Source organism: Macaca fascicularis, chromosome 1, assembly GCF_037993035.2.
Source record: "Macaca fascicularis isolate 582-1 chromosome 1, T2T-MFA8v1.1".
Lineage (NCBI taxonomy): Eukaryota > Metazoa > Chordata > Mammalia > Primates > Cercopithecidae > Macaca > Macaca fascicularis.
Window position 1 is genome coordinate 174715748 of NC_088375.1, and position 22656 is coordinate 174738403.

Genomic DNA, 22656 nt, shown 5'->3' on the forward strand with positions numbered 1-22656 from the left:
TATGTAGGATGCAGCCCTTCAGACCACAGAGCTGTGTAAAGCTGCTGCCTATGCCGGGTGCAGGGAAGTCCTTAAGTATGAAGGAGCAGTCACCAAGAGGCTTTATTCACAGCTCCACATGGCTGTAACTGAAGGGAGGGAGTAGGAAGCAGCTGGCTCCAGCTCACACCAGCTAGAAAACATCTGAGGGTCACAGACATGAGCATCAAGGGAGCATGAGGTTGGTGGTAGGGGTTATATTTTCCCTGCAACTTCCCCAAAGAGCTGCAAATTGTAACTGCTGAAAATGTGATATAAGGAATTCATTTTTACATATGGTGGCATGCGCCTGTAGTCCCAGCTACTCAGGAGGCTGAGATGGGAGGATCACTTGAGGACAGGAGTTGGAGACCAGCCTGGATCACATTGCAAGACCCCCATTTCTAAAACAAACAAACAAAAAATTAGCCAGGCATGGAGGCAGATGCCTGTAGTCCCAGATATTCTGGAGGCTGAGACTGAAGGATTGCTTGAGTCCAGGAGTTTCAGGCTGCAGTAAGCTATGCTCATAGGGTACCCACACTAAGTTCAGCATCAATGTGGTGACCTCCTAGAAATCAGGGATTTCCGGATTGCCTAAGGAAGGGTGAACTGGTGCAGGTAGGAAACCGGGCAGGCCAAAACTCCAATGCTGATCAGTAGTGGAACTGTGCCTGTGGATAGCCACTACACTCCAGCCTGGCAACATCGTGAAATCCTGTCAAGAAGGAAGGGAAGGGAAGGGAAGGGGAAGGGGAAGGGGAAGGGGAAGGGGAGGAAGGAAGGAAGGAAGGAAGGAAGGAAGGAAGGAAGGAAGGAAGGAAGGAAGGAAGGAAGGAAGGAACTCATAATTTGAGAAACACAAGCCACAGTTATTTCTTTTTAAGCAGAGTTTTCAAATATTACAGGATTTTCATCAAGACACAAGAAAAGGCTGCAAATACTTAAATATAACTAAAATGATAGAGATTCCTCAATCTAATCATCTCAAACCAGGTGGGTTTCAGCTCTGTGAACTTCACAAATATTCACTCCTGTCAATACCTTACATTAAACAATTTGGTGTCCTTTTTTTAACTCCTGTTTAGTAACTTGATATCTTGGTCACAATTACAAAACTGGTGGTTTATTTACTCTTAGTTGTGACTATTGGAAAATAATATCAAAGTCAAAATGTCTTTTTTTCCCTTCCCACCCCAAAATTACATACACACAGAGAGAGAGAGATACACTCACACACACATGCACACACACTTCTCTCCCTTCTCTGCCCGTTTCTCTTCTTGGTTTGGAACCCTTGGGTAAGGTGTATAAAAATTCACTTTTGTTTCTGGGGAGATAATCAATGGCCAACTACCCTCAGCTCCAGAATCTTTAAAGTGAAGTGGAAATTGAATGTACTTCTTATCTGTGCATTTCCTCTTAAACTAGTCCTTTTAAGTCAGCTCAATTTGTTTTTGAGCTTTATCGTTTAAAAGGTACTTCAATACTTAATGCTCCCAATTACCTAGTATCCCCAGTTTACAGACAAGGAAACGAGCGCAGTAGGGTGAAGTAAGTTTCTGCCACCTGCTCAGTTGGATACAACAGGAGCCAGGCACTTGGGTCATTCTGCTGGATATAGAGGTATTATGGCATCCAACCCAAGGAGGGCCATCTCGTGGGCAACACTGGGCAAATGTATAAGTACTGACTTAATCATAGCAACTGTTTAATGGGTTCTTACTGTGTTCAATGCACTGAGCTACATGTTTTTTCTTCAGTAGCTCAGTTAATCCACATAGCCACCCCATGGAGGAGGTGTGATTATCCCCATTTCACTAAAGGAGGAACTGAAGCTGAGAGGGGTCATTTAACTTGGACAAAGTTATACATAACCAGGAAGCGGCTGCATCTTGCAAAGTCAAGGGTCCTGAAAGAGATGCAAACAGCATGTTGTGGGGACAAGTGTGCAGTGGGAGTGGGGGTGTTAACAAGGCAGTTTATGGTTGAGAAGTGACCTCATATGCTTGGGGAAGGGTATATCAAATAAGATTGTTTGGCAGTTGACAGGTATCTTGATAGATGAACCGGATTTGAAAAGGTAGACCTGAACGAGAGAAGAAGAGCAGGTTTCTAGATGGGGCAATGCCACAAACAGAGGCTCGGGGGTAGGGAAGTGTACTTCATAATAATCCTGTTTGGAGGGAGGACCAGCTATGAAGTGTTTTGCAAGAAATGTGACACTAAGGGTAAAGAATGGAAGTCTGACTTTATGTAATTTTCCATGTAAATTAAGGTCAAGATTATTCTTGTAACTATCATGGTTCCTGAACTCAAGAAACTTGCATTCTGTTGGGAAGATAAAGAACTAAACAAGCAATTACAGCACAGCAGTAAGTTCTATGAAAGGTTAGGCACAGAGTGGTCTTTCTAACTCAGACTTAACGGAGGCATGTTACAGAGAGATGTCCAAGCTGAGAACTGAGGACATGTGGGTGTTGTCCACACAATGAAGGACGCTGGTTACTAGGTGGAGGGAACAGCTTGTGGGAAGTCTCAGGCTGGAGTCAGACCATAGATCGCTTGTTTGTGAGGGCTGCAGGTGTTAAGCACAGCGGAAGAGGGGAGAGCAGGTGGGAACTGATAACATGTGAGACCAGGGGGCCTACACGGGGTCAGCTCATGATGCGATTGTGTGCCATGTTAAAGAGTGTATGTGGTAAGGCGCCCTGGCCCAGTGCAAGCATGGGCTGGCTTCCCACTGCAGTCAGCAAATCAATTACGCCCTCCACCGACTTTCGCCTTGTGTATTTAGAATGCATGGAGTTAGCCTGCCAAACATCTGCTCTCGCTATTAAGCATGCCATGGTAACCATTGCACTCCCGTGCGTCAGCGCCACCAGGATTGGTAATAATCACAAGTGTCAAAAACGAGAAAGAATGGAGAAGGAAAGCTGTGCAAAATCCAGCGGCAAGATGATTGGGCTGGCAGCTCCACTCCAGGGCCCCCGCCAGCTGCACCTTCTGCTGCCCCTGTTGGGGGCAGGGGAATTGATGCGGCTCTGGCCTTCTCTTGCCCCTTCTGTTGATCCCTTTCCCTGTATTATTCATCCACTGCTTCCACCGACATTGGAAAATGTTTCGTGCCTTTGCCAGAACAACATATGTGCCCCTGCGTCATTGTGTGTGATAGATAAACCCGCCAACAGCTCACCAGACCCAGGGGGCCTCTGGGTGAAGACCCCGCATTGACACAGGCAGGCAGCACGGTGCCCTGGCAGAGGTGCAGCTCTGAAGACAGAGAGACCTGGCTTAGGATTTCAGCCGCGCAACTTCATAGCCTTGAGACCTTGGGCAAACCTCTCACTCTCTCAACCCTACTTCCCTCATTTGTGAAATAAGGGTAGGAACACCTACCTCAGGACCGTTCGGGGGCTTAGAGATCATGAATGGGAGATGGCACAGCACCTTTCACAGAATCAGAGTTCAAGGTTAGCTAGTATGATATTTTTTAAGTTGAGCTCTAAAAAAATGCTAGGCATAATGCTGAGATCTTTATTCAAATTATTGGATCGCCACAAAAACTTTGCAAGGTAGACATTATTGCCACCATTTTACAGGACTGAGGCTAAGAGAGTTAAGTGACTTTTCCAACGCATGGAGGTCGTCATGGCAGGCCAGACCTGCACTCGGGGATCCCTCCATAGCCCGCGGCTTACTGCTTAAACCAAGCGCTCCTCCACATCTGCAAGGTTCTTCCCGTGTTGAGCTGAAATCTTCCTGTTGATAAATATTATATATAAGTCCAGTTCTGCTGCTAGGGCCACATATAATAAAATAAGCCTGTTTCCTCTTCCAAACCAAAGCCCTTCAGAAAAGCAGGGCGGGCTCCCATAGCCCTCGAATCCTCTTTCCCCCAGGAAAAGAGTTCTGAGTCCCTGAGCAGGGCTCATACAGCCTGGTTCTCACGCAGCCACTCCCCGCAGGGCACCCTCCACGCTGACCAGTGTCTCTCTCAGAGGTGATGCCCGGGTGGGGTTTGTGTCTTTCCTTCCAGCCCTAGGAGTCACTGCATCTCGGGGCGCAAATGGAGGACCTGGGCCTGGAGCTGTCAGGGCTGGTGCCTTCATCCGGCACACACCCCATCGTTTTTCCGCCCGTCTCTGAACGCCGCCTCCCAGCCGAGAGCGCGGTAACATGGGCTCCAGCGCCCTCTCGTGGACCGCGAGGGAAATCTGCGATCAAGGAGCTCAGGATCAGCATGGGAAGAGGAAGGGAGAAAGCGGCTGATTGTCCGCGTGAAAATCGTAATTATTAAAAATGCCCGCCCAGTCCACCTCCGTAGCTGCCGTTTGTTTGTGTCTGGATTGAATGTCAGTCTCGCCAGGTTAGTGTGAGATGGGTGACTTCCCAGAGGACTGCTATTTCTAAAGTCAGTCAGGAAAGAGGCAAGGGTGTCCCCACCTTCCACGCTTTTAATTAAACCTCATTATCCACCTCCTCCCCAGTGTTCCTTCAGCTATGCTAAGGATATAAGGAGAAGACATATGTGAACATATCTGCGCCCAAGCATCAAAAGTAGAGTGATCCCGTTTGGCACCGCTGCCCCATAGGCTCTTGGAGGGGATGGCAGGAAGGGGTATGACAGCAGGAAGGGAACACCTGAGGCAGTAGTGGGGGATTATTGGGAAAAACATAAGGTCAGATAGCAACTTGAGTTGGCGCTCAGGGTTACTGAAATACCCACCACTGGGTCCCATCCTCCTACCTTATGCAAATGAGTGACTTCTTTCTCTACCAATAACTTTCTGGGGGTCATTGGGCAAGTCGTTTCACTTCCTGGGCAAGATAGTGTCAGAGGTCCTCCGTTCAGTTGTAATATTCAATGAATATTCAATGAACTCTAACATCACATGGTCACCAAATCAATTTCAGCCATCTAGCGGACTGCTGCAAGACTGGGCCACAGGTCTGCAAGACTGGGCCACGACAGTTTTTTGTTTGTTTGTTTGAGACGGAGACTTGCTCCGTCTCCCAAGCTAGAGTGCAGTTGCGCGATCTCAGCTCATTGCAACCTCCGCCTCTCAGGTTCAAATGATTCTCCTGCTTCAGCCTCCCGAGTAGCTGGGCTTACAGGTGCCTGCCGCCGCGACCAACTAACTTTTGTATTTTTTAGTAGAGACGGGGTTTCGCCATTTTGGCCAGGCTGGTCTCGAACTCCTGACCTCAGGTGATCACTCGCCTCAGTCTCCCAAAGTGCTGGGAAAACATAGAACTAGAACTGTCATTAAATATCTGTTGAGTACATTCAACTGATGCAGCATTGACACCATGGTTTTCTTCCTTCATGGTAACAGGGCGGTGTTCAACAAGCCAAAAATGAACAAAAACATAAAGGTTTTTTTTTATTGCCTTCATTTAGTATCTTTACAATCAAAGGAGCTTAGGTGCAGAAATCAGGCTCAGAAATTACATTGTCTTATCCCTCATACACAGGGTTGTATAATAACAGCTTTCCCAGATTAAAATTCTTCAGTGGTTTCAAAATTTCATAAGCATGTCGTGAACCACTGAGTTACAACCTTGGTTGGAGCAGCTGGGAAACCCACATGCTCATCACAAAGCTGGCACAGAACTGCTGTCTCAGTGACCTGCATGTGCTGGTTGGTCCCCCCTGGGGCCTTTTATACCTGTCCACCCTTCCCACAGCTCCATCCTCTGGTGTCACTGTCCATGGAGCTACACAAACTTCTCATGCTCTTGCAGCCAATGCCGATTAATGGAACTGGGATGCCTCAGGGCTCTGCAAGGAACTCCCTGCAGGGAGAAATCCTCTAGAGTAAGAGCCAGCAATCAGCAGCCTTGTTCAGGCTGTGTGCCCACCCGCTCATCTCTTCTCCCTGGGACTCAAGGCCCTCCAAGCATCCAGACAGCAGGCCTCCGCCATGAGGGTCCACGTACTTATGTGTGTGGGAAGATTGGGATCAAGAGGGGAAAGGTGGGCCATCCGGGAGGCAAGGCAGAAAAAGCAAGGGATTGAGGAGAGCGACTAGGGAGGGGAAAAGGGAATAATTTGGGAAGTCAGTGTTATAAAATAAGTCTAAATATTTTCATCTGACTCCAATCAAATAATCTCATCTCTTGTTTGGGTGCTTTGAAGATCTGTTTTAAGGAAGCTTTTCTGGGAAAGGAAAGAAAAGTCAGGCACTACCAACTTTTTCATGAGAGCTGTAGAATTGGTTTCAAATAAGCTATTTCTGATTTATCTCTGTCTCCTTTAATGGTATCATCCACAGCTGGAGATCCCAGTGCACAATTACCTGTGTCACTTTCAGTTTACCTTCCTCTTGTCTGGAAGAATAGAGAATTCTTGCAATAGAAGCTTTGTGATATCACAACTGGCAAACCTGGGGACTTGCTGGAAACGTGAGACTCACACACCCGGCCAGGCTGGTAGAATGTGCAGCCATTTGTCTGTTTATATACAGTGAAAAAGTTGAGTCTTTGATCTTGATCTTAAAACACAAATGATTCTGATTTCAGATTTATGGAAATACACATAACAGTTTTATTAAAAAGGCCAGTATTTCAGTACTTACAAATAGCATGTTACAGTGTAATCCCCCCCATGTCCACAACCAGTGCAGCCTATTTCTTCTCATGAGATAGGAACATGAAACGAGCTGTGCCCCATGACTGAGACACAGGAGGCAGAGGCTTTGCTGAGTGTGTTTTCCATCTCATTCAAAATTAGAGCCCAGAAAGCCCAGCCTTGCTCACGGATACATGCTCAGAGAGACAGCACACACAAAGGCAAGTCTGGTCTGCAGAAGACAGATAACAAGGCAGGTGCAGGCAAGCAGAGGCCCCGGCAGTCTGGAAAGGAAACGCAGCCCACAGCATGCCTTGATAACAGAATCCTTATCCCTGCTGCTTGTGGTAGGCCATGTTAATGCAGCTTAAGGGTTATTTTCTCCTTTAAAGAATAGGTCGAGTTTTAAAACCCCATCTTCTTCCAGCTGACACGCTCATGCTTTGCCAAGCTCTGTTAAACACTGACTCATTGGAAAGGAACAGCCTTTCCAAAGAGGAAATTGGATGTATATTTGTGTAAACCTCTTTTAAGAGGTTTGCATAAACCCCTTGTGATTACGTGGCCTGGAGATTTGTTCCTGGCTTTGTGGCTCCTCGAGCAAGAGCTTTCTTTAGTGGTTATCTCAGCTCATTCTTAAAACTCGTGTAAGCTTTTGTGTCTGGAGTTCTCAGCCTAAACCATAAAACTACATCTGCTCAAAGGCTAGCTGGTTCAGAGATGGAGGCCAAGGTCATATTTCAGGGGAGAAAAACAGGGAAGGTTGGATATACATTGTAAAAGCAAAATGATTGGTTTGAGGAGTAGTTTTGCCTGAAGAACTTGGATTTCCTTAATCTAAATAACTTGTGCCTTTCAACCACCCACCACCAATACTTAGAAAGACCAGGACTTCAGAATAAACAACCATCCAGAAAGTAACAAATTCAGTCAAATGTGTTCAGTTTGGTAATATGGATGAAAATTTGTGTCACTTACCTTTTTTGCTTGGCCAAAGTGAATTCAACCAAACTAGCTAGTGTGTGAAGACAGTCACAGATAACGTTCATCTTCCTCTACTGACGCCCACCTTTTTGCAAAGGTGTTGCTACTAAAGAAATTCGGCTGCTTTTTGTTTTTTAATTGGCCCCACCTGCATTTTTTCCTCATAAAACCTACTTAGTCCTCACCAACAGCCACCCAGCAGTTTTGTTACATGTTTGTGCATAACACATTTCATATGGCATTAGGCAGAAACAGTGCCATAAAGTGGACAGAACACCAGCTTTGGAGTCAAAGACCTGTGTTTGGGTCTCAGTCCTGCCATTTACCAGCTGTGTAATCTACGTGGCCTTCAGTTTCCTCATCTGTAACCTGGGAATGGTAGGAAGAAGAAATATCTACATCATGGGATTGCTGTGACAATTCCATAAAAAACTTTAAATATTTTATGGTACTCAGGATATAGCAATTCTTTCATTAATGTCTCCATGAAAGGATGTAAGTAAAGAATGCCAGGAAGGCCTTTGGAAAGATAAAGTTGAGGAAGGAGAGGAGTGCTATAATGAAAAGTTTAGTCAACATGATGAAAAGTCTGGGTTGAGCTTATGTTACCACCAGACTGAGAATCAAGCTTAACTACTCTTAATTCTATCTGCCACCATCTTGCTCCTGGACCAACTAATGACAGGGCAAGTAGGATCTATGATAAATATGACAGTAGCATCAGATCTTAAACATTACAAGTCTTCCAAAATAAATTAACCCTGCCACACACTAAGGACACGAGAGCTTACCAATGGTTTTACAATTTACTCAAGTAACATAAAATCACAAAGCTTCATGATCATCAGAATTTGGGTACACCCTAGTAATGCCACAGTGCCAAGTCCACCACTGGTCAGGGCTGTCAATCCACTGAGCGCTCATCCCAGGACAACCACACAGCAAGTGTAGGAAAGGGGTACTTGGGAAAATCCATGTTGTCAACTTTGCCAAAGCTGGGCCACCCTGACGGTGGATGACAACTCACTGTATCTCTTATGCTCTGTGTGTTTTTTTCCCCAAATGTAACAAATGTCTTGTATGAGTTGGTGTAGCCCAGGGCTCAGCCCTCTGAACTCTGTTATTTATCTATATTCACTCTCTAGTTGATTTCATCTAACCCAGGGCTTTATATACCAGCTATATTCAGTGTCCTCTGGTTTATATTTCCAGCCTCACCCTCTCCTGTCAATTGCAGGCATCCAGCTCTCTGTTTAATACCTTTACTTGGTTGTCTAAGAGGTATCTCAAACCTAACATTACCGAAAATGAACTCCAAACTCTCTACCACTATCGCTGCTGTTAAACCTGCTTCACCCTTTTCCAGAAAATGACAGTTCAGCTCATCTAACACATTTGAATTACTCTTTACTCCTCTATTCTTCATATACTCCATTATTATGCTATCAGCAGATTCTATAAATTCTCTTCTTAGGATATATCCTCAATCTGACCTATTCTTGTGATCTTTCATATGCCATTCTGGCCTAAGCTTCCATCATCTCTCACCTAGATTATTACAATAGACTCTTAACTGGCCCCAGGTACTCCTCCTGCCTCCTCTCAATATAAATTTCTCCACATAGTGTGAAGAGATATTCTTTAAAAGCGTAAGCCAGACCATGTTATTTCTCTGCTCAAAACTCTCCATTGGTTTCACATGGCATTAAGAAAGAAAAAAAAAACTTTACAATCTGAAAGGTTGTAATGAAACTGTAATGTAACTGAAATTTTGCTACATTAATCAGACTGTGAACTTTTAAAATGCAAGCTCATCATATGGAATTTACATTTATTTTCCAGAGGAAAAAACTCAGGACTGCAGTGGACATTTGTCCAATTGGTGGCCAAGAATGAGCTTTAAGTAAATTTTCTATATTGAAGGAGCTTCTCATCTTATGCATGCCATCTCTACAAAGTAGAAGCCAGGACTCAATTTTCCAGTCTCTCTTGCAACTAGGATGTAGACATGTGACTTGTGCTCTGGCCATTAGTTGCAGCTTTTTGAGATTTTCATTCACAATATAAAATGTGAAAAAGCGGGCACTGACTGAATCCATTCCTGGAGTATGTAAGTAGCAGAAAGTGGTGATGGTGAGCTTCTATGGACATCAGTGCCTGACATCCCAGTACTGTGGTCATATTTACATGCTTGATTCCCACACTGCCAGTGCCGGGTAGAGGTGAGATTGCAGCTAAATGCATTCCAGAAAAGTGATTGCATCTTATTTGACCCTGTTCTCTATCCAAATTGGAGATTCTTTGACCTACCCAATGTCTTCTCATAAATTTTACTTAAACCAGTTTAAATAAGTTTTGCATATTGCCATGATTGGTCAGACACTAAGCCTCTCAGTAAGTCAAAAAAATTAAGAGGCTGGTCTTGTGTTTTCAAAAAGAGATACATCAATGGGCTAAAAAATAGACACAGACTGTTATCAGTAGTCTCTGATTTCATTTTTTTAGGTATTGAAACATGATTAACTGGTCATTGTCTTGCTTTATAAATTCCTATTACAACTTTGAATTTATAAAATGTGTTTGTACTCACAGAATATAACAGGTAATTTTATTTTTCATGTGAACTGTTTTGTTAAACCCCCGTGTCTGGAAGTGTTCTAATAAAAAATGTTGAAGCTGTCTTGTTTGCAGATGAGAAAACTGAGCTTAAAGAGTTGTTTTTCCAGGACCTAATAGCTATTCACAGACATATCCAGGGCTACACTTGAGGCCACCTGACTCCCAATTTCATATTTTGTATTTCAAGATGATGTCTTATTGAAAACAGGGGTTGAACAGATGCCTGTATATCTATGTTCATAGAAGCATTAATTACAATAGCCCAGGGCTCAAAACTACTCAAGTGTCCATCAATAGATGAATGGACCAACACAATATAGTATATACATACAATGGAGTATTATTCAGCCATAAACAGGAATGAGGTTCTGATATAAGCTGTAACATGGATGAATGTCATGAACATTATGCTAAGCAAAGCAAGCCACAAAATGACAAATGTGTGATTCTTCTTTTATGAAATATCTAAAATAGGCAAATTTTCAACCACAGAAAGTCAATTAGAGGTTACCCAAAGATGCGAGAGGAGAGATGGAGGAGTTATGGCTTAATGAGTGCAGAGTTTCTGTTGGGGTGATGAAAAAGTTTGGGGATTACATAGTGCTGATGGTTGTACAACCTCGTGAATGTAACTAATGTCCCTGAATTGTACACTTAAAAATGGTTAAAATGGCAAATTTTTCATGTATATATTTTCCCACAACTTAAAAAATTAATAATGTCATTCCAAATGCCACTGAACTATGCCCTTTAAGTGGGTGAATTGTGTATCTCAATGCGAGATTATACATACATAGGTATTTGAATTATATCTCAATAGAGCTATTTAAAAACAAAATGTTCTGGCAAAAATGGGAACAATTTTTATAATGTACAATATTTTTATAATACATAAGAATTAAAATATTCAAAAAGATGGTGTCTCATCCATATTCACTCAATGGAGTCAACTTTTTGAGAAAAACAGAAAAGCATTCAGAAACTGGATGGTTGCAAAGCTGGAATGAACTTTTCTCAAAGACTGATGGAATAATTGGTTTGTTTACTCTACGGTGGAGCCAGATGTCACACACTTTTAAACTTGTGAATTACAGTGGCAACGTCGTGTTCTGGTGGGTGTTGATCTCAAGGAAACCCAGATTTCAATCTCACCTCTGCCATTTAGTTGGTGTGTTGCATTGTCACTGGTCAATTCAGCAACACTAATTGCATCCCTATTCAATCATAACACTATGACTATGTCAATGTTGTTCACTGCTGAGCCTAGTAGTTTACTCTGATTACATTCCCATTTTTACTGATTTTTTGTCTTTCTTGGATTAATAATTGACTATTTCTCTGTTTGTTTGATTATCTTACCAGCTGTAATTCTTTGTTAGCTCTCCAAGAGTCAACTCTAAGTGGCATTTTCCCCAAGACCAAATGTATAAACCAAAAGATTTTTTTCCCCCTGGAGTCATCCCTATCAGAGCTCTACTCTTCTGGTTCCTTTTTAGCAATAGTTCTTCTCAGGGGTCTACATGGCTGCCATCCTGGGCTTCCGTTTGCTGCTGTCTTACATTAGGGAGCCAGAATTATGAGTCATTTAGGTTATAGGCTTACATACTTTTAGGTTTATCCTATTGACTCAGTGCAGCTATATCCTTCAGTAACTTCCCAGGCAGAAATTTCTGTGTGGTAAATTTTTGGGAAACATGAATTTCTAAAATGTTTCCATTCTGCCTTCATTTTTTAAATAACCACAGCTTTATTGAGATATCATCTATATACCATAAAATTTACCCATTTAAAATACACAATTCAATGTTTTTGGTGTATTTCCAAAGTTGTACAGCCATCACCGTAATCTATTTATCACTATTTTATCACTGCAAAAAAAAAACCTAAATCCCTTGCCACTAGAATCACTCCTTATTCTCTACCTCACCCTAGTCTCTACAGATTTTTCTATTCTGGAAGTTTCATATAAAAGCAATCATACTATACGTGGCCTTTTGTGCCTGGCTTCCTTCGGTAAGCATAATATTTTTGAGGTTTGTTTATTTTGCAGCATGGATCAGTACTTCATTTCTTTTTATTCTATTGTTTGGACATGACACATTTTTATTATATAATTATAATATTGTATTGTATGGATATGACACATTTTTAATATCCACATTAGTGGATGGATAATTGGATTGTTTCTACTCTTCAGTCACTCTAAATAATGCCTCTATGAGCATTCATGTATAAATTTTTGTGTGGACATGTGTTTTCATTTTTCATTATATATAGCTGTGGAATTTCTGGGTTATATGGTAACTCTATGTTTAAGATTTTGAAGAACTGCCAGAATGTTTTCCAAAATGGCTTCACCATTTTTCATTCCTACCAGCAATGTATAAAGACTTCATTCTGTAAACATTCTCACCAGTACCTTAGTTGTATGTCTTTTTTATTATAGCCACTCTAGTGGGTGTGAAGTAATATCTCACTGTGGTTTTGATTTGCATTTTCCTAATGACTAATGATGTTGAACATCTTTAATGCTTCTTGGGCACTCATACATCTTTGGATAAATATTTATTTAAATCCTTTGTTCATTTTTAATTGCGTTATTTGCCTTTTAATTATTGAATTATATAACTTCCTTGTGGATATGAATTCCTGATCAGGTATGATTTGCAAATATTTTCTTTTATTCTGTATGTTGTCTTGGCACTTTCTTATTGGTATCATTGAAACACAAAAGTTTTTAATTTGGATGAAGATCAATTTATCATGTTTTATTTTATTGCTAGAGCCTTAGATATTGTCTCTAAGAAATCATTGCCTAACCCAAAATTATGCAGACTTACTTCCATTTTTCTTCAAAGAGTCTTATCATTTTAGCACCTGTATTTAGGGATATGATTCAGTTAGTTAGTTTTTGTGTGTAGTATGAAGTAGAGGTCAAAAGTCATACTTTTTCTTGCTGATATCCAGTTCCACCATTTGTTGAAAAACCTATTCTTCCCTCATTGAATTGTCTTGGCACTTTGGTCAAATCCTTTATTTTATTTTATTTTTTCAAGGTGATGGAGTCTTGCTCCACCTAGGCTGGAGTGCAGTGGCACAATATCAGCTCACTTCACCCTCTGCCTCCCGGGTTCAAGTAATTCTTCTGCTTCAGTGTCCTGAGTAGCTGAGATTACAGGTCCCTGCCACCATGCCCGGCTAAGTTTTGTATTTTTACTAGAGTTGGGGTTTCACCATGTTGGCCAGGCTAGTTTCTAACTCCTGACCTCAAGTGATCCACCCGCTTGGCCTAAATCCTTCATTCTTGATTGATAGTTTGGCTGAGTATTCATTCCAAAAATGTGTATTAAGCCCCTATTAATTTCCAGGCTTGCTCTAGTCTCTGGGTACGCAGTGATCAAAGACTGATAAGCCTCCTGTACAGCAGGCACAATCAGTGCCTTGGACCCTTCAGTGTACTTTCCACTCACTGTGTATCTACATCTGAAAGTGCCATGGAATTAACACCTTCCTGCAGCATCCCCCAACCAATGGCTGAGAAAAGTTAATTTGCATAATTTCCCCAGCTCTCTCTTCTCTTGGATGGGCTAATTCTATGGCATTTGTTTTATTCCACTTCGCAGAGTTTCTCCATGAGAATTAGCTCCAGTCATTCACTATGATAGCCTAATAATGCATCCTTATTGGCTATTTTCCCTTCCCTGTATCACTTTTGCACTTCCCTGCCATTGTTCCCTACATTCAAATAAACTCTGCACTCAAGTGCTTATCTTGGGGTTTGCTTTGGGAAAAGCCCAAATTAAGACATTCCTCACATCTAGGAGCTTACATTATTTTCATGATTATTATTATTTCAATAGGTTTTGGGGGAGCTGGTGGTGTTTGGTTACATGGATAAGTTCTTCAGTGGTGATTTCTGAGATTTTGATACACCCATCACCCAAGCAGTGTACACTGTACCCAATGTGTAGTCTTTTATCCCTCACCCCACTCCCACTCTTCCCCCAGAGTCCCCAAAGTCCATTGTGTCATTCTTATACCTTTGCATCCTCATAGCTTAGCTCCCACTTATAAGTGAGAACATACAATGTCTGATTTTCCATTCCTGAGTTACTTCACTTAGAATAATGGTCTCTAACTCCATCCAGGTTGCTGTGAATGCCATTATTTTGTCCCTTTTTGTGGTTGAGTAGTAGTCCATGGTGTGTATACATATGCATACATAATATGTGTGTGATATACATATATACATATATGCACATGTACATATATATCACATATCTACATATATACACATACACATATATATCACATATCTACATATATATCTCTCATATTTTATTTATCTCATATTTTATTTATTTATGATCCCTCCACATAGGTCACAGAAACTATGAGAGGAAAGAAAATAATTGTTTTTCTTTTAAACCATTAAGTTTTAGGATGGTATAGTTATAATAAATAACAAATAAAGGAGTTATTTATCAACATTCATTGATTGATGGGCATTTGGGCTGGCTCCATATTTTTGCAATTGTTAATTGTGCCGCTATAAACATGTGTGTGCAAGTGTCTTTCTCATATAATGACTTCTTTTTTTCTGGGTAGTTACCCAGTAGTGGGATTGCTGGATCAAATAGCAGATCTACTTTTAGTTGGGTAAGGAATCTCCGCACTGTTTTCCATAATGAGGGCTTACATTCTAGTGAAGAAGGTGGGACTATAATACATAAAGGATTTCTTTGAAGAATTTTACTGAACAAAAAGCACAGGAAGAAAATAGCAGTTAGAGACATGGAGTTAAGAGATGTTCTTTTTCATATTTCATAATATTAAGGCATGCTTGTACACTTAAGGAGATCATCCAACATACAGGGAGAAATTAATCATGCAAAGGACAAGGGGCCTTATTGCACGAGGGAAATCTTCGAGAAGGTGAGGGGAATCTGAGCATACATAAAAGCAGTGACTTTAAGAGCAGGGCCAGATGAACAGGAGGAAAGCAAAAAATATATTAAAATTACAGGTCATAGAATCTAAGCTAGTTAAAAAGTGAGCAGATGATGTAAGTGAATGAATTGCAGGAGCATAAAGTGTTGAGGCAATCAAGGAGTGAAGTTTGGAAGAAAATATATCAGAAAAACTGGAAAGATGGGAGAATGGGATGCTAAAACCTGAGAGTTTTGGAGGTTGTTCGCATAGAGATAATTGCATGGTCTAGGGTATAAAGCATAGGAAAGTGTGGCTAACATGAATAGAAGACCAGATTCTTCACAGTAAGGAGGTTAAGGACCTAAGTGATTAAGGTGTTGGATGGAGAATGAATCATATCTGTAATGTGGTGGTTAAGAATGATGAAAAGAGGAGATGTGGAAAAAAAGAGAATAAGCTATATGCCAAGTCAATGAACAAGAGCAGCAGACAGCTAGCTCGATGGTGACTACCTGCAGCACTCTGGGGTGGAGGGCCTGGGGCTTCCAGAGAATTGGGATGTTCTAGGAAGGAAAGGGCAAGTGGCAATGAAAAGGACCCCTGCCCGCCTCCAGTTCCAGTGATACCAGGGCCTGAGAGGACAAAAACAGCTAACAGAACTGTAACCAAATGACTATGGGGGTGGCAGTATTCCCAGAGGAGAACCTAGTTTCAGTTAGAGCAAGACACTGAAGCCTTCCTTTGGACAAGAGGTTAAGGATATGGAGAATTTTGTTGATAATAAACTGTGAATTCCAAAGGGCGCAGTGGAAGGATTGGGGCATTGGGTAAGGTGAAATGTTTGGCAAACCTGGATATACAGAATGTATAGGGATACAGGTCTGGATAATGTGGGAAGATCTAGGAATGCAGGGCTTCTGGGGACAGTGTTTAGAGTAGTAAAGCAGAATGAACGTGTCCTGATGTGTTCTGTTAGGAGAAATTGGGTAATCAGTTCTAATTTTAGCTTCCTTCATAGAACTGTTATTTTAGGCAGCTTTTAGCAGTAAAGAGAGAAATATTCAGAGACCATATTGTCTTGTCAAGAGCACAGAGATCTGTGTTCCTTACCATCAATTTAAATCCTGCTAAGGAGTGTGCCAAGACAGTATTCATGGTATTGCTCCATAATTCCCTAGTATCGCTTCCAGAAGGCTAATGCCATTATCCTATTTTATTCTTTGAATGGCATCTCATTCCCATCCTATGGTGTCTCTTAGAGTAATCTGTTTATCCCGATGCTCTGAAATTTTAAGACCGTGTGTCATTGTGTGGGCCTTTTTTATTCATTGAGTTCAATACTTGGTAAGCCTTTTGCCTTTTTAGTCTGGAAATTAATGTTCGTGTGTGTGTATGTGTGTGTGTGAATATTTCTCATAATGGAACTTTCCTTACTTGTTTATCATGGCTAAGAAGGATCCACTTGAAAATGGATTGGAGGATGTGAGTGAATGGGTAGAAGGGAACTGAGGATTTCACTACAGGCCTTTACTGAATCCTCCTGGTTTTAGTGTAGCAACTCTCCCTCAGGGTCTGCTATGCCTGGTGTTGTCAAATTCAGAGCTCTTGTGGTTCAATTTATCCACAGAGCACATGTCCTGTTCCTTGCTGGGATAAAGAAGAGGTAACTGCCTGGCTCAGAGGAAATATGTTTACTTATTTACAATATAGAAATAGAATAATACAATATTATTTCTAGCCTCATGCCCTACCCCCACCTTCCTCGGTAGCTGGTCCTCCAACTTCTAGATCTTTCCAAGATTCTGCTATGTTAATAGAATTTCTTTTTGCTGCCATTTCCCTTCTGCAGATCCTATTATTCAGCTGTCTCCTGTCTTTCAATACCTCCATCTCCTTTCCCTCTATGAGCTGGTTACCTATCATTGTGTTGAACAAACTATCCTAAAACTTAATGGTTTAAAACAAAAACAATTATTTTCTTTCCTCTCACAGTTTCTGTGGGCCAATAATTCTGGAAGCATCCAAGTGGGGCGCTCTGTCATGCAGTTTTACTCAAAGCGGATAGGCCAGGATCGCCCTCCATGCAGTCTAAGGATTTTTCCATGTGATCCCTCCACATGGGTCACTTTAGTGGCCTGAAGGTAATAGGGCCTCTTGCATGGTGGCTTATGGCTAAGATAAGCAGAAGCTACGTGTGTGCTCTGACCCAGCATCAAAAGTCACCAAATGCTACTTCAGCTTTCCTATTGTTCCACCAGTTAGCAGATTCAAGGGGAGGGCCATAGAAATTCCACCACTCAGTGAAAAACAGATAATTTCCAGCATGTTTTAAACCGATGCATTCCTTTTCTAATTATATTTTTCTTATTTCTTTTCAAGAATAGGAGGTTAGAAACAGCTGTCATTTAGATCCTGAATATCAGTTGCCAGCCTTTGAAACAGCAGGTAAAGTAAGTTGGAATTAATTAGCATTTAGAAAACCTGTACATTGTATCACACCAATGCAAGGAAATGCCTGTTGTTTCTTGCAAATTACTTTGTCTATTAAAATTAGTTTGGATAAAAAGACAAAAACGTAGCCAGAGTTGAAACATTGACAAAAGAGAAGAGAGTCCTCTTCTCTTTCTAAAATACTGTACTCATATTCATAAGTTCAAAGGTTTCACCAGACGAAAAATACATTTGAGTTTATTGCACTCAGGAGCACATTATAATTTCATATTCTGATGGAATATCTAATACACACTTCCTTATGACCATCTCTAGCACTGACCAACACAATGGCTCTACAGAAATTTTTTTTCTCTTTACTTTTTGTTTGAAAATAATTTCAAACTTGTAGAACAGTTGCATGAATAAAGATAGTATACTGAACACCAAGATACTCTTTACCCATTTTCACTTACTGTTAACATTTTGATCTATTTGCCACTTGTTCTATAATTTGAGTGTCTCCTCTCTTTCTCTTTCCCATTCACTTTCTCCCCATATATGTGTGTATATAGGTAGGCACATGCATCTAACATATGCATATGTATACATCTCTGTATACATAAATGCATAATAACTTTACAAGCCAAGTGAGAATAAAGTTGCATGAGGTCATGAGGCATGCAACTTTACCCTCAAATGGTTCAGAAAAAATAAACACACATGCAGGCATACACACACACACACACACTTGATGTCCTTTATAGCATTTTTTCCATGTGTCATCTCATTGGTTTCCTGTATATTAGAACATTTCCCCAGCCTTTCCTTTTCTTTTAAAGCATTGGCATTTTGAAGAATACAGCCAACCCCCTTCTTCACTTTTTAAATAGAACCTTCCTCATTTTTATCTAATGTTTCCTCAAGTATAGATTAAGTTTATGGGTTCTAGCCCAGAATACTACATACATGATGTTGTATTGTTGTCTGGGTATCAAAATCAGAGGCATAGGATGTGTCCCTCATTGGTGATGTTTATAATAATTACCTGGTCTCAGTGTTGCCCAGTATCTTCACTATATGGTCACTATTTTTTCTTTGCGAGTAAAAAGCAATCAGTGGGAAGGCACTTTAAGATCATGAAAACATCCTGCTCCTTGTCAAAATGTCCCCTTAGATTAAGCATCCATTGATGATTCTTGCCTGAATCAGTCTTCATTATGATGATATTATTAAATGATTAATTTCCAGGGCCATCTCTCCCTCCCATCTGCCAGTTGGCACTCAGCATTCTTTTGTAAGCAAGAACCCTTCCTTATCCATATATACATATGGATATATATACACACACATATATATATGCATACATACACACATGGATATGCACATATTTTATTTATTTATTTACTTATTTATTTTAATTTTGGGGACAGTCTGACTCTATCGCCAGGCTGAAATACAGTGAGTGGCATAATCTTGGTTCACTGCAACATCCACCTCCCGGGCTCAAGCAATCCTCCCACCTCAGCCTCCCGAGTAGCTGGGACTACAGATGCGCATCAACACACCCAACTAATTTTTGTATTTTTTTTTTTTTTTTTTTTGTAGAGAAGGGGTTGTGCCATGTTGCCCAGGCTGGTATCAAATGCCTGGACTGAAGTGATCCGCCCACCTCAGCCTCCCAAAGTGCTGAAATTACAGGCATGAGCCACCAGGCCTGGCTACATTTTAAATATATAAGAAATCATGAGGCCAAACATACCTCTAAATATAACCCAGCTTCACTGGATTTCTTCATGCTTTCCTTCATTCCATTGTTTTATGTCTCCTCCTTCACAATGAGAATCTTGGTTCCCCAAAACATTAACACATTTACTCATGGGCTTGACCCTATAATGTATTTAAAATATTTCAAAAATTGCTTTGCCCATATCTTTGCAACAAACGAAACTACTAATAAGAGTTTAGGCTTTGTTTGCATCCACCACCACCAAGACTGAGGCTATATTATTATGTTATTGTATTCCTTAGATGATTTCCCCCCTTCAAAATGGTTATTTAATTCATTTGAAACAAAATATGTTCCTTTATTTACTCTTCATTCATTTGTATGTCTTGTCATCTATTATCTGCTGTCTTCTCCTCTTCCAATCATGTCCAACATTATATCTTTGCTCTCATATTAGTAGAGTTTGGAGGAAATGTGGAAAGATAGGCACATTACTCACCATATTAACTGAACCAAAGTGATTTTTAAACATGTAAATTAAATTAGATGTGTATTTGTCACAATAGACTTAGTTGTGCAGCAGAACAATCACAAAATTTCAGCACTTAACATAGTCTTCCTTTTTCTGATTCATTCTACGTATACTGCATAGATGAGCTGAGTAATTGCAGTCACCCAGATACCCAGGCTGATGGAGGAGTGGATGTGACACACTTCCGTGAATATCAGGATGGGGGGAGTAGAAAGTGATAAATAAGACACTGACTCAAAGATTTTACTGAAGCATGACATATGTTACTTCTCACATTTTATTGGCCATGTCTAACTTAAAAGCGGGCTGAAAGGTGTAATCCTACCATGTGACCATAGGAAGAGAGAACATTTGTGCACAGAGCTATCAGCTGCAGCAAAATTTCTGGTCCCAAGTTCTCCAGTGTCTTTCTGTCACTCCTAAAATAAAATCCACACCCCTTACCATGGCCTAAAATCTCTCCATAATATGACCCTTACTACTACCATAGGCTCATATTCCGCTACTCTCCCCATTGGACTGTACTCCACACTAGTCTCCTTGCTATTTTTCAGAATTACCAAATTTTTGCCACATTGAAAACATTTTGCAATGCTTCCCCTCTCTGGATCACTTTCTCTAAGACCCTCACGTGGCCTACTGCCTCCATTCATTTAGATCTCCATTCAAATGCCACTTCCCCACTGAGACTCTTTATGACATATGTTACTGCTCACATCTTCTTGGCCATATCTAACTTAAAAGCGTGCAGGAAAAGTGTAATCACCCTCTATAAGCACACACACACACACACACACACACACACACATACACACATGCATACACTGGTGTCTCTCTCTATCCACTTATGCTACTTAACATCCTTTATACCAATTATCACTGCCCAATATATTATCACATATTCGTTTTTTCTTTTTTCATTTGCTCTTTTTCTCTAGAATAAAGGCAGACTGTTTTCACGGGGTTTATAAACATTATCACCTTAGTCCTAGGACCTAGAACAGCATTGAGCACAGAGGGGCTGCCCAATAAACATTTGTTGAAGGCATGATTAAATGCTTCCCACACTAATCATTAGACTAAGCCCCATCACAAGCCTCATTTAGACCGGTGCTGAGGGCTTAGTGAGCATTCAAGTAGAGAACTTCCCTGGACTCTGACACAAAGGGCAGCCACCCATTGTGGCCACCCATGTGGCCATAAGTGGTTTGACCTTCCTCACCTTTGACCTTTTGCATCATGTGTATCCCCACACTTGGAAGAGCTACTAGGCAGGCCAGAGGAGAGCTTTTCCTTGACCTTCCTAGGTTTTCTCTAACTCTATGGTCTTACTTAATTCTCTGACTACATACGTTTGCATTTCACTCTCTTCCAGTTGCTGAATTTCCTTTCCATGCCTTATTTACAGTGTACCTGATCCTCTTTCCCTAAAGCAAAGTGAACCATTCATTTTGCTTATTCTACTGGATGAATGCACTTAATCATTTTCATGCAAACAAAAGATAGGTAGAGGAGGGACCATGTCTTGTTGGCTGCTATATCTCCAGTGCCTCTTTGCATTGGATGTGTCCTGGTGCACAGCAGGACTCAACACATATTTGTTGGATGAACACATGAATAAGTGATGAGTCCCAGTTTATATTTGCTATACATTGATTGAGTACTTGTATTTCTGATGTACTGTGCCAGCTACTGAGGACTCAGAAAATAGCTAGTCTTTATTCTAGAGTTGTCCTTGTCTTCTCTGGTTCTGCCTGGCTTGCTGAGCAACAGTCTCCCCCTTCTGGGAAGGGTTCTTCCTAATACCCTTTTCAGCCGTCCTCACTGCCTCCAACACCAATTAGACAATGCCTGATAACTTCACCTGGCATTCTGTATGTTGGCATCTGGATTCCCCACCCCTAACAAGTCCCATGCCTCCTCTTGAATCTGCCATTGCTAAGCACCAGCTGATGATTGCCTAGACCGAAGCCATCTGCTGATTATTAAGGAAAGTTAAATAAGCAAAGATGCTCCAGGGAAGTTAGGAAAAAAAAAAAAAAAAAAGAAGAGCATACACATGGAGAATTGGCAACTGGTTGACCCCTGTGACACAATGTTCATTGTGGCTATGCTGGGCATGCGTCCCTCAGGATTACTCAGCTTACTGGCTCATGGGAAGCCCTTCTGGTGAAGCCTGCCCTCATGCTCCTCCCTAGCACAAAGGCAGCCTCCAGCACTTCATTAGATGCTTCTGTCATTCACTCTATCTGAAACACAGTTTCATTTGGGACCAGGGTGGGCCTGATTAAGTGCATAGGTTTGGTGCTAGCCTTACAGTATTTAGTGAACTTTGTATGGGGTAGCCAGAAAAAGAACAAAAGACACTACCCTCGATCTTATGAAGAAGCTGAGAGTGGTCAAAGCTATACTTTAGATGACAGAGATGGGAAGTTGGGTAGGAGATTTGATCAAAAGTGCTGCTCAGAGGGCAATAGGGTCAAAAACAAGAATATCAAAACCAACAGTTAAAAGCTGAGCCAAAGATATAGTATTAACTCAAGAACCAGAAGCTGGCTGGATATGCAATGTGGAAAGAGCAAGGTCAGGAGAGAAGACAGGAGGGTCCTTGGTAACTAATAAGGATGGGATTAAGACCCTCAGAGCTTACTTTCAGTCACCATACACTTCTTGGTGCACTAAGAGGTCAGAAGGGGTTTTCAGAAATAAGGCAGGCTCATTCCATGACCAGTCATTTAGTATTTGTTAATTACTACTATGTACTAGTCTTACACTATATGATCCAAGAGATAGACAGATATATAAAAACCAAGCCTAGTTACAGGGTTCTTAACAGGC